General features: G+C 47.4%; 1 protein-coding gene across 7 annotated transcripts in view; it reads left to right on the forward strand.

Moving 5' to 3' along the window:
* Positions 1-17594, forward strand: part of pbx3b (pre-B-cell leukemia homeobox 3b) — a 358481-nt gene that overhangs the window by 273066 nt on the left and 67821 nt on the right. The gene's annotated exons all lie outside the window — the stretch shown is intronic.

Here is a 17594-nt window from a genome sequence, read left to right on the forward strand (position 1 = left end):
ATTAATGGAATTGAATTTAGTTGTGCCATTGATGCATCATCTATGATAATATAGGAAGGACAGTTTAACCATCATTATTGTTTGTTGTACCTGCTTCCTACATTTTCTGTTTTATTATATCTTGATGTTGTGCGTTGAAAACTGGAACTGCTCTGAAACCAGTTGAAATCCATATTGTACAGTGCGATTTAATTATCACTAACTCATTATGAACTTGAACTGGAACAGTGTTTGATTGGAATACGTGTCTGCAGCTGCACTGTTGTATTGTGCCAATTTCTGCACAAAAAAATAGAAACGTATGTTCCTATACAATTTGCCCTAAACGCATACTGCCTTAAAACCTTTGCCTCAGCATATCAACTTTTGCAGATTTGGAAATGGAAATGAAGAAAGCAGATTCTGAGAGGGAGACTTAGCTTCCTGGCATTGGAAGAGTAAGTTGCCTATGTTTCTGTAAATGCGCTTTAGTACCACTCAGAAAAAAGGCTTATATCTTTTGTTTTCATCTTTATTTTCACGTAATGCAAATCAAGGGATTGAAGTTAGTAATGGATCTCTTATTATGCTCGCATGAAATAAAATTTCTTGGTTAGCTGTTTTATTGAAATTATTACTGATTTCATATGAATGCAGTTAACACAGTCCTTACACACCTCAGCCTGCTTAATAAAAATCTTCTTTACAAGCTTAGGCCACTATTGATGAATAGATTATGCATGTGGAGGTGCCAGCTGCCAAATGCTGGGAGCTGAGATGACAAGACATTTTAAATTTAATCAACAAATAAGATCATAAGAAATAGATACAGGCGTTGGTGATTCAACCGATCAAGCCTGCTCTGCCATTCGATAAGATTGTGGCTGATCTGATTGTGGCCTTAACTCCACTTTCCTGCCTATCCCCCCCATAACTCTTAACTCTCTTGTCAAACCAAAATCTGTCTAACTCAGCCTTGAATATATTCACTGACCCAGCTTCCACTGCTTTCTGTGGAAAAGAATTCCAAAGACCGCTGACCCTTTGAGAGAAGAAATTTCTCCTCATCTGTCTTAAATGGGGGGCCCTTTATTTTTAAATGGTGGTTTCTAGTTCCAAATTTCCCCATTAGAGGAAACATCCTATCAGCATCTAATCCGTCAAGCCCCCAGAGATGTTTCAATAAGATCTCCTCTCATTCTTCTAAACTCTATTGAGTAGAGTTTCAACCTTTTCCAGGAATCAGCTAGTTGAACCTTTTCTCAACTGCTTCTTGTGCAAGTTTATATCTCCCTTAGTAAGGAGAGCTAAACTGTGCACAGTATTCTTACCAATGCCCTGTAGAGCTGCAGCAAGACCAATTTAAGATTATCAGTTGGGCTTACAGTGTGACTCACTTACGCATTCTAGAAGCTACATGCATTCACACACAGGGCCCTGTCCCTCGCAAAGAGAAAGAACATGTCCACACATTCCACCCTTTCCAACTAAGCAAAACCTTGGGGACCAGCCATTCCCTGTTTCATTCCCCATGGCAATGTCTTGACCAGCCAGAGTTAACCTGCCTGGCTTGAATTTAACAAAAGCTTGATGTTAACTGCTCCCTGGGGCATTCTCCATGGTAATGCCTCTGCCAACCAAAGTCCACTTGCCAACCAATCAACACCCTCTTCTCATGTAGTATAAATTGGTGTTCCTTGTGAGATTTGGTATTCTTGTGAATCTGTTCTGATCAGTGCAAGATCAAAATGTTCCGACATCATGTCTGTTCTGTCCTATCAAGCGACAGTTTAAATAATATTTAGCTTTTCTAGTCTGCCTACCAAATGGACAATCTAATATTTTTCCACATTATACATTATCTGCCAATTTTCTGCCCACGCACTTAACCTATCTATATCCCTTTGCATAATCAGAAAATGTATAATCAGAACATCTATATAATCAGAAAATTTGGCGACAATATGATCGGTCCCTTTATCCAAATCATTAAGATAGATTGCAAATAGTTGAGGCCACAGCAATGATTCCTGCGGCACTTTACGTTACAGTTTGTCCACCTGAAAGTGACCCCTTTATCCCGACACTCTGTTTCCTGTAACTAGCCAATCTTCTCTCCATGCTAATATATCACTCCCAACTCCATAAGTCCATGGGCGCGATTCTCCGCTCCTGCACCGGTTGGGAGAATCGCCTGGGTCGCCAAATTTTCCCGCAACGCCGGTCCGACGCCCTCTCGCGATTCTCCCAAGAGGCGAGAACGGCCCCGTCGAGTTCCGCGCGGCGCAGGCCAGAGAATCGCCCGAGACATCCAAAATGGCGATTCTCCGGCACCCGTGCTATTCTCAGGCCTGGATGGGCCGAGTGGCCAACCCAAAACGGCGGGTTCCCCCCGGCGCCGTCCACACTTGGTCGCTGCCGGCAGGAACAGCGCGGGAACGCTGGGGCGTTCCTGCAGGGGGGGGGACACCCTGCACCGGAGGGGGGGGGGGAATCCTGCACCGGGGGGGGGGGGGGGGGGCTCAAATGGGGGGTGGCCCACGGTGCCCACCGATCGTCGGGCCGGCCTCTCTGAAGGAGGACCTCTTTTCTTCCGCAGCCCCGCAAGATCCGTCTGACATCATTCTTGCGGGGCGGACTCTGAGAGGACGGCAACCACGCACGCGCGGGTTACGCCAGTTATGCGGCGCCGGCCGCGTCATGTATGCGGCGCCGGCCGCGTCATGTATGCGGCGCCGCCTCTACGCGGCGCCAAGACCTGCCGCGTGTAAATGACGCGGCGCCGCTCCTAGCCCATTATCGGGCCCTGAATCGGTCGGGATAGGGGCCGTTTCGCGCCGTCGTGAACCTCGACGGCGTTCACGACGGCGCGAACACTCTGCCTCCATTTCAGAGAATCCCGCCCCTTATCTTGTACAGTAACCTTTTACGTGGCACCTTATTAAATGCATTTTGGAAATCCAGATACTCGGCATCTATTGGTTCCCCCTTATACACCCTGCTTGTTACATCCTCAAAGAATTCTAATAAATTTGTCAAGCATGATTTCCCTTTCAAAAAACAATGTTGACTATAAGTAATTGTGTTATGATTTTCTGAAATACGAAATAATAAAGGCAAGAAGTCACTGTGGGAGTGGTGTACAGGCCCCCAAACAGTTCCCACATGGTAGGATAGAATATAAAGGAATAAATAATGGGAGCTTGTCAGAAAGGTATGGCGATAGTCATGGGGGATTTTAATCTACAAACGGACTGAAAAAATTAGCTGGGCAAAAGTAGCCTAGATGAGGAGTTCATAGAATGTTTTCGGGATAGTTGCTTTCAACAGCACGTTCTGGAGCTAATCAAAGAGCAAGCTTTGTTAGACCTGGTATTGTGCAATGAGATAGGATTTATGAATGATCTTACAGGCACCCTTGGGTATCAGCGATCATAATATAATTGAATTTTGCTTTCAGTTTGGGGAGAGAAGAGTGGTTCCAAGATGAGTACTTTAAACTTAAATTGGGCAATTATGAGGGCCTGAAAAAAGAACCAGCTAAAGTGAACTGGAAAATTAGGTTAAGGGATAAGTCAATAGAAATGCATTGGCAGACATTTAAAGGGATATTTCAGAATACACACAATTGTTACATTCTAACGAGAGAAAAAATTCCAAGGGAAGGACCCACCATCTGTGATTAACTAAAGAAGTTAAAGATAGTACCAACTTAAAGAAAAAACATAATTGCGCAAGGATGGGTGGCAGGTCAGAAGATTGACAGATTAGAACAAAGAAAATTACAGCACAGGAACAGGCCCTTCGGCCCTCCCAGCCTGCGCCAATCCAGATCCTTTATCTAAACCTGTCACCTATTTTCCAAGGATCCACTTCCCGCTGTTCCCCGACCGATTGGGAATGATTTTCAGCTCTCATTCGCCGTGAGAGAGAGCGGTGATGTGGGTGGAAATTCCGGAGAGAATTAGGAAACTCAATTCTCTCCAGAGAGATCCTGGGGGGAGGGAGGGGCTGGGGGGAGGGAGAGGCTGGGATGGAGGGGGAGGGGAGGGGGGTTGGAGAGGTTGCGTGATGGAGAGGGTGCGTGATGAAGAGGGTGTGTGCCAGGGAGGGTCGTGTGTGTCGGGGAGGAGGGGGGGGGGGGGGGGGGTGGGGAGGGTGCGTGCTGGGGAGAGGGGGGGGGGTGTTGGGGGGGAGGGTGCCTGGAGGGGGGGGGCTGGTTGGGGTGGGTGCGTGCCGGGGAGGAGAGTGGGGGGGGGGGTGGGGGGGGGATGAGAGGGGGGTGTGTTGGGGACGATGCGTGCCGGGGAGGGGGGTGGCGTGTCCGCCTGGCCATGTGCCAGCTGGCAACAATCACGACCATGCAGCCCATGGCACCTGGCTGCGGGGTATGGGCAATGGTGACATGTCGTCCATCCCCTGGGGGAGCTGGAGCAGGAGCGTGCCAGGGAGGCGGCGGAGGCTGCCGCAGAGGAGCATGCCGCAGGGAGGCAGGTGGCTGCCGCCCAGGCTGGAGGGCTGCCCGCACGACAGGAGGTGGTGGTGGTGCCACAGCGACGGAGACGCCCAATGAGGCCTCTTGTGTACCGGCCCCGCTCGTCGTACCAGGACCTCACGGACCGGGCTTGCAGGAGGAGACTCCGGATGAGCTGGGAAACTGTGGCACACATCTGCCACTTGATGGCACACCTGGCACCGTGTGGCACTGGTAACCCTCTCCCCGTAACCGTCAAGGTTACGGTGGCCCTGAACTTCTATGCCACGGGGTCATTCCAGGTGCCGAGTGGGAACCTGTCCGGCATCTCGCAGGCATCAGTGCACCGGTGCATCCGTGCAGTGACAGATGCCCTGTATGCCATTGCGGACCGCGACATCCAGTTCCCTGTGCACCGGGCCAGCCAGGATGCCCGGACAGTGGGCTTTGCTGCCGGGCCAGGATGCCCATGGTCCAGGGGGCGATCGATGGGATCCACATCGCCGTGCGGCCACCTGTGGATAACAGGGCCGTGTTCACGAATAGGAAGGGGATCTATTCCATGAACGTGCAGGTGGTCTGTGACCACCGTATGAGGATCCTGCACGTCTGCGCCCGGTACCCGGGTAGTGTACATGACTCATTCGTATTGGCGCAATCTTTCATCCCCACCCTGTTCGAGGTACGCCCCCCCCTGGCTGAGGGGATGGTTTCTGGGCGACAGGGGTTACCCGTTGCGGTCGTGGCTGATGACGCCTATACGGAGGCCACAGACTGACACGAAGAACCGCTACAACGATGCCCATGCAGCGACCAGGGGTGCGATAGAGAGGTGCTTTGGGCTGCTGAAGAAGCGCTTCAGGTGCCTGGACCGCTCTGAAGGGCCCCTCCAGTACCCGTCAGATAGGGTCGGCCGCATTGTTGTGGTCTGCAGCGTCCTGCACAACATAGCCCAGGAGAGGGGCGATGTGCTGCAGGCAGAGGAGGGGGAAGGGGAGGAACAGCAAGATGAGGCGCAAACCTCCCAGGTGAGGAGGATGGGGTCAATGGTCAGGACAGACGGGGTGGACATGACGGGAGGCTGCCCACCGTTACCGGCTGGGCCAGCGGGCACGGGACAGTCTGATAGCCGCCCGGTTCATGGACTAGGGGGACGTGGGAATCGCTGAGTATGGGCACAGACTGCACACCACGGCACCAGCCTACCACCCTCACCCCACCCACCCAACACCAACCACCCTCACCCTGCCCACCCAACACCAACCACCCTCGCCCCACCCACCCAACACCAACCACCCTCACCCTGCCCACCCAACACCAACCACCCTCACCCTACCCACCCAACACCAACCACCCACACCCCACCCGTATGCACACCACCCCTCCTTGCACACCCACTTGCGGCACAACGGGCCGAGCTCACACGGTCGCCGGTGGAAGCGTGTCTATTGCAGGCCACGGAGGATGACAACCCGCTCTGCGCCGATTCACGGAGAATCCCGCCCCATATTTCCTGATTTTCCACCCCTCATTTTAATGGAATTAAATAAATTTGAATATATTTAGCCAGCCCCCTGCCATGCGACCTCCCACGTACTGAATATTCAAACGTCGACGAGGTTTATAATCCCTTTTTAAAAACATTCATTCAAGAGGAACCTTTCAGGGTTGCAACAGTACGTATATAGCCCACGGGGAAAAGGGACATGCCCTGGCACTGCCGCCTGTCACTGCCGCTGGCACAGATTGACACTGCCAACTAGGCAGTTCCAACCTGGAGGAGCCAACCTGTGCCAGGGCAAGCACTCTGGGGAGCCGCATGGGAGGTCCTATTATGTGTGGTGGTGGGTGGAGGGGTTGTGAGAGCACTACGGCCATTGAGGGGGTGATTGCAGGCATAGGGGGTGGAGCAGGCGGGGGGGGGGGGGTGGGGGGGGCAACAATACTTCCACGATCCGGGGGAGGGGGATGCTGATCATTGTTGTAGGGGAAGTAAGGGAGTATTTGTTCAGTTCTGAGCGGGATGCCCCGATCTCTCACTATCAGCCCATCCCCCCCCCGTTAGACTGACAGTGAAAGTCCTGCCTACTCATTTTCTTTTCTGCAGAGAGGCTCAAGATCTGGAATCAAATCTGCTCTGTGCAGCTGGAGAGCTACACGCCGGCTTTCAGTCAGCGCCTGACACTTTGAAAACATATGGTAGGATTCTGTCCAGTATTAAAAACCAGCAAAAAAAATTACAAAAAGGTCAATAAGGAGAGAAAAATTAAAGTATGACAGAAAGCTAGCTTGAAATATGAAAATAGATAGTAAGAGTTCCTGTAGATATTTAAGAAAGAAGAGATAACAAAGTGAGCATTGTTCCTATAGAAAGTGAGTCTGGGAATTAATGGTGGAAAATAAGGAGATGGCAGATGAATTGAACACGTATTTTGCATCGGTCTTTACAATAGAGGGTACAAGTAACACCCCAGAAATAGCTGTAAATCAGGAAATGGAAGAGAGGGAGGAGCTCAAGAAAATTACAAAATTACAATCACCAGGGAAGTGGTACTGAGCAAATTGTTGGAGCTGCAGGCTGACGAGTCCCCGGGTCCACCTTAAAAAAGTGACTAATGAGATAGTTCATGCATTGGTCCTTACTTTCCCAAATTCCTTAAATTCGGGAAAGACAGAAAGCAGGAAACTACAGGCAAAGTCAAAATGGTTTTGTGAAAGGGAAAGCATGTTTAACCAATGTATTGGAGTTCTTTAAAGAAGCAACATGTGCTGTGGATAAAGGGGAACTGGTGGATGTATTATATTTAGATATCCAGAAGGCATTTGATAAAATGCCACATCAAAGAATATTGTGGAAAATAAAAGCTCATGGTGTAAGGGGCGACATATTGTCATGGATAGAAGATTGACTAACTGATCCATCACTAACTAACAAGAAACATAGTAGGCATAAATGGGTCATTATCTAGTTGGCAACCAGGCGCTGGTTTAGCACAGTGAGCTAAACAGTTGGCTTGCAATGCCGAACAAGGCCAGCAGCACGGGTTCAATTCCCGTACCGGCCTCCCCGAACAGGCGCCGGAATGTGGCGACTAGGGGCTTTTCACAGTAACTTCATTGAAGTCTACTTGTGACAATAAGCGATTATTATTATTTTTATTATTACTATTATTATGTAACAAGTCGTCTACTACAGAGATCAGTGCTGGAACATCAACTTTTTGCAATTTAAATGAATGACTTGGATGAAGCGACTGAAGATATGGTTGCCAAATTTTCTGATGATACCAAAGTAGGGAGGAAAGTAAGCTGGGAAGAGGACATATGAGGCTGTAAAAGAATATAGATAGCTTAAGTGAGTAGGCAAAGATCTGGCAAATGGAGTATAATGTGGGAAAATGTAAGGTTGTCTACTTTGACAGAACAAATATGAAAGAAGCATAATATCTAAATGGTGAGAAATTGCTGAACTTTGAGATGCAATGGGATCCAGTGTCCTAGTGCATAAATCGCAAATGGTCTCATTCTGTAAATACTTGCGTATTATGTAAATACTTATGTAACTACTTTGGAAGCAGTTCAGAGAACATTTATGAGACTAATACCTAGAATGGGAAGGTTGTCTTCGGAGGAAAAGTTGAACAAGCTAGGCTTGTATCTGCTGGAGTTTCAAAGAGTAAGAGGCGACTTTATTGAAACATATAAAATCCTGAAGGATTTTGAAAGGGTGGATATGGAAAAGATATTTCCTCTTGTGGCAGATTCTAGAACTAGGGGGGTCACTGTTTAAAAATAAGGTTCACCTATTGAAGGCAAAAGCTAGGAAACAAATTTTCTTGCAGAGGATAGTCAATCTTTGGAATTCTCTTCCTCAAAAGGCAGTGGAAGCAGAGACTTGGGGCATGATTCAGCAGTCCGCTTCTGGGCCTGTTTGGCGGGACGTTTCTTGGCAGCTGCAGTGCGGAGAATCACATGCTATTCAACGGCACTTTTATGTTTTTTGGGGAGGCTTTCCCCGCTGAGGCCACACTCCAAGAGATTTCCTGCTGGCGTGCTGATCTCGCAGGCAGGAACGGCTGTTTGCAGATCAGGGCACCATTTTGATCGGAAGCCCTGATCTTTTTCCCTTCCCACCCCCACTTTCTGCCCCCCCCTCTCACCTTCTGCCCCCGCTCCACTTTCTAGCCCCCTTTCCTTCACACTGTGAAATTTGTAGAGGTCCTGGGAACCCCCTGCCCCCTCCAATTGGCAAGGCCCCCACGGGCCAACCCCTGACCCCTAGTAGTGCCAATCTGGCATCCAGGCACCCTGGTACTGCCAGCCTGGCACCCCGGCAGTGCCCATGGCACCCTGGTAGTGCCACCTAGGCTAGGGTGGCACTGCCAGGGTACCTGGGCACCCCTCCCAGGCTGGTGGTGCCAAGGTGCCCGGGGGAATGCTAAGGTACTACCCTGCCCTGTCTCCGATCACACGGGGTGCCATTATGCCTAGTTCACGTTTGTGTGGACCGGTATTAAACAGCGCGCTGGTGAGGTCTTGCCGGGGCGGCCCTTGACTTGGGTATTTAAATGGGCCTAATGGCTCAGCTATGATCTTATTGAATGGCGGAGCAGGCTCAAGGGGCCAAGTACCCATGCTCCTTATTCCTTTGTTTGTATGTTATAAATGTCCTGCCATTACCTCCTTAATAATGGATTCTAGCAATTTCCCAATGACATGTCAAGAGAGAGAACATTTCTTGAACTCTTCCCAAAATGCCCTGGCTCTTTGAAGAGCCATACATTGTTCTGAGATTAAACTTTTAAAACAAATTCTATTTACTGATTTCCATAACCCATGACACTAACTCTGTCTGGGGCACCAAGGTTAATTGTGATACCTGAACTGAGATTGACTAATTTAGTGTTGTCCCAGATCCAACCTGGAAACTTGTGATCAATACAGTTCAGTGCTCAGCAATCAGTGGAACTCAAATTCTGAATTTCTGCTTGGAAAATACAAGGTGAGGTGGAAATATTTATATAAAAACTTTGTATCCTCAGGATAACACAAAGTATTTCACAGCCAATTAGTGATTTTTGAAGCCACTGTGTAGGCAAATCCAGCAGTCCCATAAACAGCAATGAAGCGTATGAGCAGTTGACTTATTTTGATGCTATTGATTGAGGGATGAATATTATGCAGGAGACTGATCCTGCTAGTAATACCTTGGGATCTTTATGCCTACCGAAACAGAGTCAAAAGACGGTACCTCTGATAATAACCCTAACCCTACTAAACTATTTGACTTGATTATCTTGGAGTGAAAGCTTAAACCAAAGCCTTGTGAACCCAAGGCGAGAGAACTCAAGCTAAGCTAAACTGACATTTCTGTATGATTAATCTCATTAAATGGCCCTGTTTGGTTTTCAAACTAAAATAGCAGGAGAAATACCTTCCCTTAAAATCAAGGGGAGAAAAATTAGACAAAGTAAAATCAGCAAATGTTTTATTGGAGTTCTAATTCATTCCCTCTTCAAATTCAGTGACATCAATTACTTCAAGGTAGAAATTAATTAATAATTATTTGGAATGTGTGGTATGTTATCCTGTGCTCATTCACACATGACTTAGCTTTTATGTACCATTATTTAGCACTGTCATTTGGAGCAATACCAAAGGGAGGGAGAGAAGATAGGAAGGAAAATCAACTGAGGTCAATTGAGCACAATTCACATTGACCATTAACACCATACCACTGAATGGAGCACGTCACTGCCTGCCCTCTGTGTCAGAAATGCTTCCCTAGTACAATAGGCCTAACATAAAGACATAGGCTGAAACGTATTGCAGAGCAGGTGACCTCCCCATCATTGCGAAAGTTGGGGATGTGCCCCTCTCCTCTGGCCCTGGAAGACATGGCCAGATCATGATCTTGCCTGTGGTCATGGCTTCTGTGTCTCCTTAGGCAGAATATGTCCCATTTCCCATTTCCAAAAGACTGCCTGGGTGCGACAGTGGCTGCCAGAGCGGGCAGCATGACGAGGACGACTGCCATCCAATGTAGGAAGTAGACCAATGACCTCCGCCGAGCTACAAGGGTAAAAGTTACCACCTCTCTCCTAGCATCAGTTCCACCTGCCAAGTCTCAAATTCCACCTCCCCATCCCCAAATCACTGGTTGACACTCGCACGCTCTCCATATCCAATCTTCATGCATGCTGCTCAGAACCCACTGGCTCTCAATGCCCTCTCTTTCCCCGCAGGAGAAGACAGCTCATATTAAGCGGGAAAGGGCCAAGACGGGGGCTGGGGGGTGAGTAGTAGAGATTTGACTCCTCACAACCTATGAGAAACGGACCCTGGAAATCCCAGGGTTGTCCGAGGAGAGAGCAGTCCAGGAGAGAGATAACTAGGTTGGCCTGTTCCGCAGAGTTGAGGATCCACTGCCCCTTCACCCAGATGAATGTCTCAGTGAGTTGTTCATGTCAGACATTATGATCCTTCCCTTCACTGACCACATGTTCATTGTCTCGCAGAATCTCCATCTGATGGGGCTGTGCCATTAGGAGCCATACCCACCCCTGCCACCCAAGATACCACCTGTGAGGAGAGCTCCGAAGAGGCCACTAAATATGTCACCGCTATTACCCGCATCTTCCACATGCGCAGAGGCACAAACATTGGTTGGGCCATTAGTAGTCAAGCTTCTGGGGCACAATCTGGTGAGCACCACAGTTGCTGATGCACATCAGGTGGAGGCAGGGAGTCAGCAGTCAGAGGCCTGCTGGATCCCAGGACTTAGCTGTGTCAAAGTCAGATGCCGAGCCTCTGGACAACGTTATCCCAGAGCTGATGCAGATGATAGGACACAGCTGTGAGATTTCTATGGGACTTTCAGCGACATTCCAGCGAGGGCATAGCCGATTGTAGGAGTCTCAAATGCTAAGGGCGCAGGACATGATGCTAACAATGTGTCGCACGGAGGCCAACACTGGTGATCACAGTGGAAAACCTGGAGCATGATGTCAGCGTTTTGAGCCAAGGAATGGCACAGTCTGTGACAACCATGGCTGAGGGCCTTGACATCATGTTCCAGTCGATGAAGGACTGCAGAGCATGGCCCAGTCACTGAGAAGCATTGCTGAGGGCGTCGACACCATGCTGCACCAGGCCTCCCTGGTCCTCAAGCCCTCAGCCATGGTTGTCACAGACTGTGCCATTCCTTGGTTCAAAACGTTGACCCTTGCCGCCATCTGTCCTCCATCCCCAGGACCTCATGCCCCGCCTCCCTCCCATGCCCCATACCAGTCCCTCCTGGTATGGCTCCACCTGAGACAAGGGCACATGTCCCGCCCCATCCTCCTCCTCCAGCATGTCACCCCACTGCTGTGCCAGGTTATGAGGGAACAGCAGACTCCACAAAGCAGTAGACCCTCTGGAGGTGTACTGTGTGCATCACCAGGGCAGTCCGGGCATCGGAACCGCATTTTGAGCAGTCTGAGTAACCGCTCAATGACAGCATGGATGGCAACATGGGCCCCATTGTATTGGGTCTCCGCCTCGGTCTCCAGCCTCCGCACTGGCATCATCAGCCAGGAACTCAGTGTGTTCCCCTTATCCCCCAAGAGCCAACCCATTATCCTGGGGTGGCCCTCGAAGATGCTGGGAATTGCGAGTCTCTGAAGATGTAGCTGTCATGCATGCTCCCTGGGAAGTGTACATACATGTGCATGATTCGGCGGCAGTGGTTGCACACAAGTTGAACATTCAGGCAATGGAATCTGTTCCTGTAAAGGGCATTCCCTGATACCCCGATGCAACATGCATGCCATCAATTACTCCCTGGACCTGGGACATCCTGGTGATGACAGAGAATCCTGCAGCCTTGGCATCTTGGTGGACCTGATCAAATTTGATATTGTCGGATGTCCACGCATACAGAGCACACGTGACTTCATGTTGTGGGTTGTAGCTTGGGAAATGCCGCACAAGTCCCCCTCAAGCCTTGGAATGAACTGATTTCATAGATGTTCAGGGTTGCGGTAACCTTCATGGCCACCGGGAGTGGGTGTCCTCATCTTCCACGGGGTGCCAAGTCCGCGAGGACATGGCAGAGGTGCCGCACTGTCTTGTTGAGACGGAGTCTCCTGCGGCACATGTTATCTTCATCTCCTTGATACGACAAATGTACATCATGGGCCATCGCTGGCTTCCCCCTCTGGGTTCCTTCTCTGCCTGATGGGTGCCCTGGTCCTCCGGGTGTGCGGCAGCCCCCTGCACATGGGTGATGCCTCCAGCCTGCATCAACACTGCTGCTGCCTTTTCCAGCATCTGGCACCACGAGGGCAGCCTTTGCGGGACCAACAAAACCAGTCAAAATCTGTCAGGAATTGGGGAAGGAGAGACCAACAATCAGTTAGGGCTTCCACCCTGGGAAATTCCCCAAGCCTCCCCCACCCTTGCATGCCCCACCTTCTCTGAGTGCCATCCACCGAGCCTGTTGTGCTGGAAAACCTCACTCTGCACACTTACCCTCGGCCACAGCAGGAGCTCCTCGACCCCAGACCGCTGCCATAACATTAGGAAAACCGTGCTCAGGTTTCCTCCCCTAACCACCCTATGGTCACGAAGATATACTCAGTGCTGAAGCTTAGCTCTCGAGTGTTTGACTGTTGGCTGCTGCCTCTATGGTGCTGACGTTTCTAGAGTCCAGGCAATCTGTTCAGGCTTCAAAGTTTGTTTGAAATGCGATGAAATAATCATTGTTTGAGACCTGGCACGTGTACCCATGAGAATCCCCTTGAGAATATTTTGTTTATTAAAAGGTCAACAATACCTTTTATATAAAAAAGATGAAAACAAACTACTGAACAGTCTTATATGACACTAACCATTAATCAACAAGAAAAAGGCACACACAAGCACCTTTCCACGACAGAATATCAGTACAAACATAAAACTACAACAGTTCATTTATACACAGAAAACTAAATAAATGGGCAACAGTACAATAAAGTCACCAGCAATCTGCAAAAACATTTCTTCAACACCTTCATCCAGTTGCTCGTTCAGATCAAGCTGCCTCTCTCTCCCTCCCAGCAGTCGACTCTCAACAGTGGAAAATCGTACCGAAGCAGAGCACACCAGACGTGAGAAAGAGCACCCCTACCCCTTCTCCAGCGCTGGCAGCAGATCATCATGCATCTTACCTTTCCTTACTCCAGGCCACAGAAGCAAAGGCGGAACAAACACACCGACTCCAGGCATTAAACATGAAGCAGTCAACAATACAGTAAAGTCACTAGCAATCTGCAAAAGCAATTCTTCAACATCTTCGTCAAGTTGCTTGTTCCGCCCCCAACCTCCAGCCTAGGGGCGAACCTCGACCTGGAACACTTCAGCCCTATGACCAAGCCCAACCCTCCTCAGGGGTCGCCCCCCCCCGCCCCCTTCCCAAGCTCTGGGGCAGCAGCTCCAGGGCCCTTGAGCTGTATGCAGGAAGATGAAATTGACTACTGACCTCCTCTGTTCCCCTCAGCAGTCATTGCATCAGCTTCACATTTTTAAAAATGAGTACTAAACAACGTCCGTGTGATTTCTCACTGGGGAGCCAGTTAATTTCCAGAGGCCATTGCATTTGACTTCAGTCTTGCTTATGAGATGGAAACTAATGCAAATGAAGGTTAACGATATTCTTGCCATATTTGGGGTGATCTGGAACTTGCCATCAGCAACGGGCCAGTTGAGTAGCATACTGATTCGTGCCCAGCGCGATTCTCAATTTTGGCCTTTCACTCTATTTAAACGGTGTGCCCAGATCGTGCTTAGCGCAACTCAGTGGTTAAATCGCACCGCATGTCAGTTTAATAAAAAAGTAACACATTTTACAAATCAAAAGAATTAAACGGAAATTTCCAAGAACATGGAGGTAATATCTAAGAAAATAATGGAAAGAGCCAGAAAACATATTTGATTTCAATCATTTCTGAGAAAGTTCCATTGTGCTTACTGTCAATTCTCCCACAGTTAATAGGGGTCTAAGGTGTTAGACATTATTGCTGGCAGGAAATAAAGCTCAAAACGATCTGTAGTGGTCAGTTTTTGCACACTCTCCACTCAAGATAGAAGCTGACAGTGTCCTTAGAACTGCCAGGCATTTGGTGGCTGGACCAAACTACCGTGAGTGTTTTATTGAAATAAATTTATGAGAGTTTCCATCAATCTGCTTGGTTGTGTAAACTTTGCTCACTATCTTAAATGTTACCTAGCAACCATAGCCAGTGTGAAAATGAAAAATTGTTCGGAGCCAGAGGGCTTCATTGGACCCATGAATGTACATCTTTATAATTGCCATCTTAAAAGATATTTTAAATCTGAAAACCTCGTTCTTTAAATGTCATGCAATGGAAAATTTGTTAGTACTTATTTCAATCTGTCATTGCTTCAGGTTTCTGCAGCTATTTCAAGGCAATGTAGGTTGCAGCAAGTAGCCATCATTACAAAAATAAGAAATTTGTGCATCAGTTTTAAACAAACTCTGGTATCAAAGCACCATCATTTTCTCTTTGTCTCCATTCCTCTTGGATTAGCCAGATACCTTTTTAATGTTGTTCAGGGTAGAGTATATTTTATAACTGAAAGGATGCCCATTTTTGGTGTATATTTATAAACTAGCTTTGCCCAAGACAGATGTAGCTTTTGCTATTAAAGTGCATTTGAGATTTTTTGTAAAACCAGCAGTACTATATTTGGCTTTGGTTGCAAGCATCACTAATTTATCACTGGCATCCCTCTTCCAATGTGCTCTTAGTTCATTGCGTGCTTATTGTGCTTGTAGCGAGTTCCTGCGAACTTGTGCTGCAAAAACCTATTTGATATATATAGTAGGATTGCCATCTTGTGAAAAACATATGTGAGAACATCCAATTATGTACCTCCACTGTTGCATTTGACCGATTTAGAAATCCTGTATGAACTCGATTCAGCACAACTGTGCACAGTAGCATTAATGATTTCAGACAGGCAGATCCCACTCATATAGAAATGTTGGTGCTGTTGTGGCTTCTATTATTATACTGGTTTAGATGTTGCCATGAAAGCAACAATCCAGTGCCTTTTTCCACGTTAGGTTAAAACACCTGTTGTGCTGAAACAGAACAACAATCAGTCCATCCAAAATTTCGATGTATGGTCCTTAGGCCACAATGCCACCTAGGATCAGGTACAGTGGAGGAAGGATGCCACTGGTGAAGGTGAATCATTCAGCATTCAGTTCATCTCAGCTGTAAGATTCAAGACAAAATAAATTGTGGACTATCCATGTCAGTCCAGAAATGGTGTGAACTATACAGTGATGTGCACAGCATTAGGACATGATGAGGGTAAGTCCCCGTCCAGTAAAAGTATTCCCGTTTGTCATTGGCACTGGTAATAATGTTTGAGCGCCCAGCTCTAATTCTGCACTTTGCCTGTCACAACAAACTGTGCTGAATATAAAACCAACAAAGAACATAGTGCAGTCTTCTGAAATTTGAAAATATATTAAAATATTCTAGAAATGAAAATCCTGATCCCTGGTGAGATGGAACCCCCAAACTATAATAGCCCAAATTTTAAAACAAAGCCATGAGATTTTGCACCATCCTTCGTGCCGTATCTAATCCTTCCTTAAGCACAAATGACACAATCATACCAGTTAGCAGAAAACCTCTGCCTCTATTTTAAAATGTAGTAATATGTTTTTTAACAAATGAATTTGGGGAACAATTTCCAGCTGCTAAATTTTGATGAATTTTGCACTCTGCTATATAGTTCAAAAAGAAAAGCACCAGTGGAAATCAAACCTGGTGCGCCAGTTAGGACATTCTACTTACATTTCAGGGAAGAATAAGTTAGGACAAGGCAACTGTTTAAGATACAAGGCAGTCTCATGAAATCTTTCATTGTATGTTTTAAAATACATACTGTAGTGCACTTTATTCATGAGCATTGTTTTTATTCAGAAGGATAATTTATACACTTACTGTTGTCGGCTCCACCTTCCTCCATTCCTTATTATGTACATTGGTGACATATATGCAGTCCATCTTCCATCAAAGGCACTCTGAAGGTGACCTCTGGAAATCTGACAGCACTAGGTAGTAGTGACATCCACTTACTTGTATAGTGGCATTTTTTTAAGCAGTAGCGTAGTCTGCATATGAAATACCTGATCCCACCTGTATTTGTCTGCAGTATTTTCATTTGTTGCAAGCAATCCAAAGCTAAAAAGCTGAGCAAGTATCCTAAGCAAAAGGCCACAAGACTATTATTTTCCTCACTCTTGGATTCATGCTGGATTATGGTTCCATGAACATTAATAACTTCTTACTGCAACGACCATTTAAAATCCATGAGCACAAGGAGAGAGGGAATAATTTTAACTCTTCCCTCCTACCCAGTGGGAATAAAATTACCTCCAAGACACACTGCCTGTTCTTACTCCATTCTTGCTGAGCCCTTTTTTAAGGTGGCACAGGCTGATGCCCCCCCTCCCCACGTGTTGTCAGGTATTATGATGTGTACCTATGTTCCTAAATGCACACACTTTCATGTAGGGTTACAGGATACAAATTTGAAAGCAGAAATCCTGATAGTGCTGAATCCAACTGTAGCACTCTAATTGCCACCATAGCTGTGATTACCAAACTCATTGTACCCTAGAAACCATACTTGTGAACTTCCTGGCCTATTTGGCTTGGGACAACACTAGGTGGTGTATTTACCAATTGGTTCACTAAAAATACTCTCCTCTCTGCTCTTAAACCAATTCCCAAGTATTGAGCAATAGTGTCCTTCGTGGACTCAGCCTCTAACTTTACTCCATTTCTATCAGGAATGCCTTCATTCACCTTGAGGCGGCTTATCCAAGTAGGGGAACTTACCATATGAGGAAGAAGTTGCCTCATGAGTCTGTCATGTGGTGAATTAATGCTGCCATAATAACTGATGATAGATTTATTTTTAAATCTGAGGGAGTGTTCGGAAACCTGACTCCTTAAAGGGCATGTGTTATCTGATTTACAGCAGGTCCCCTTAGTACAAAACGTAGCGCCAATGAGACTATGTTCAGGCAGGCAATGATGTAATTTAAATTGGTAATTTACTGTAAGTAGTCACA

This window comes from Scyliorhinus torazame, chromosome 22, assembly GCF_047496885.1.
Source record: "Scyliorhinus torazame isolate Kashiwa2021f chromosome 22, sScyTor2.1, whole genome shotgun sequence".
In the NCBI taxonomy this organism is placed as follows: domain Eukaryota; kingdom Metazoa; phylum Chordata; class Chondrichthyes; order Carcharhiniformes; family Scyliorhinidae; genus Scyliorhinus; species Scyliorhinus torazame.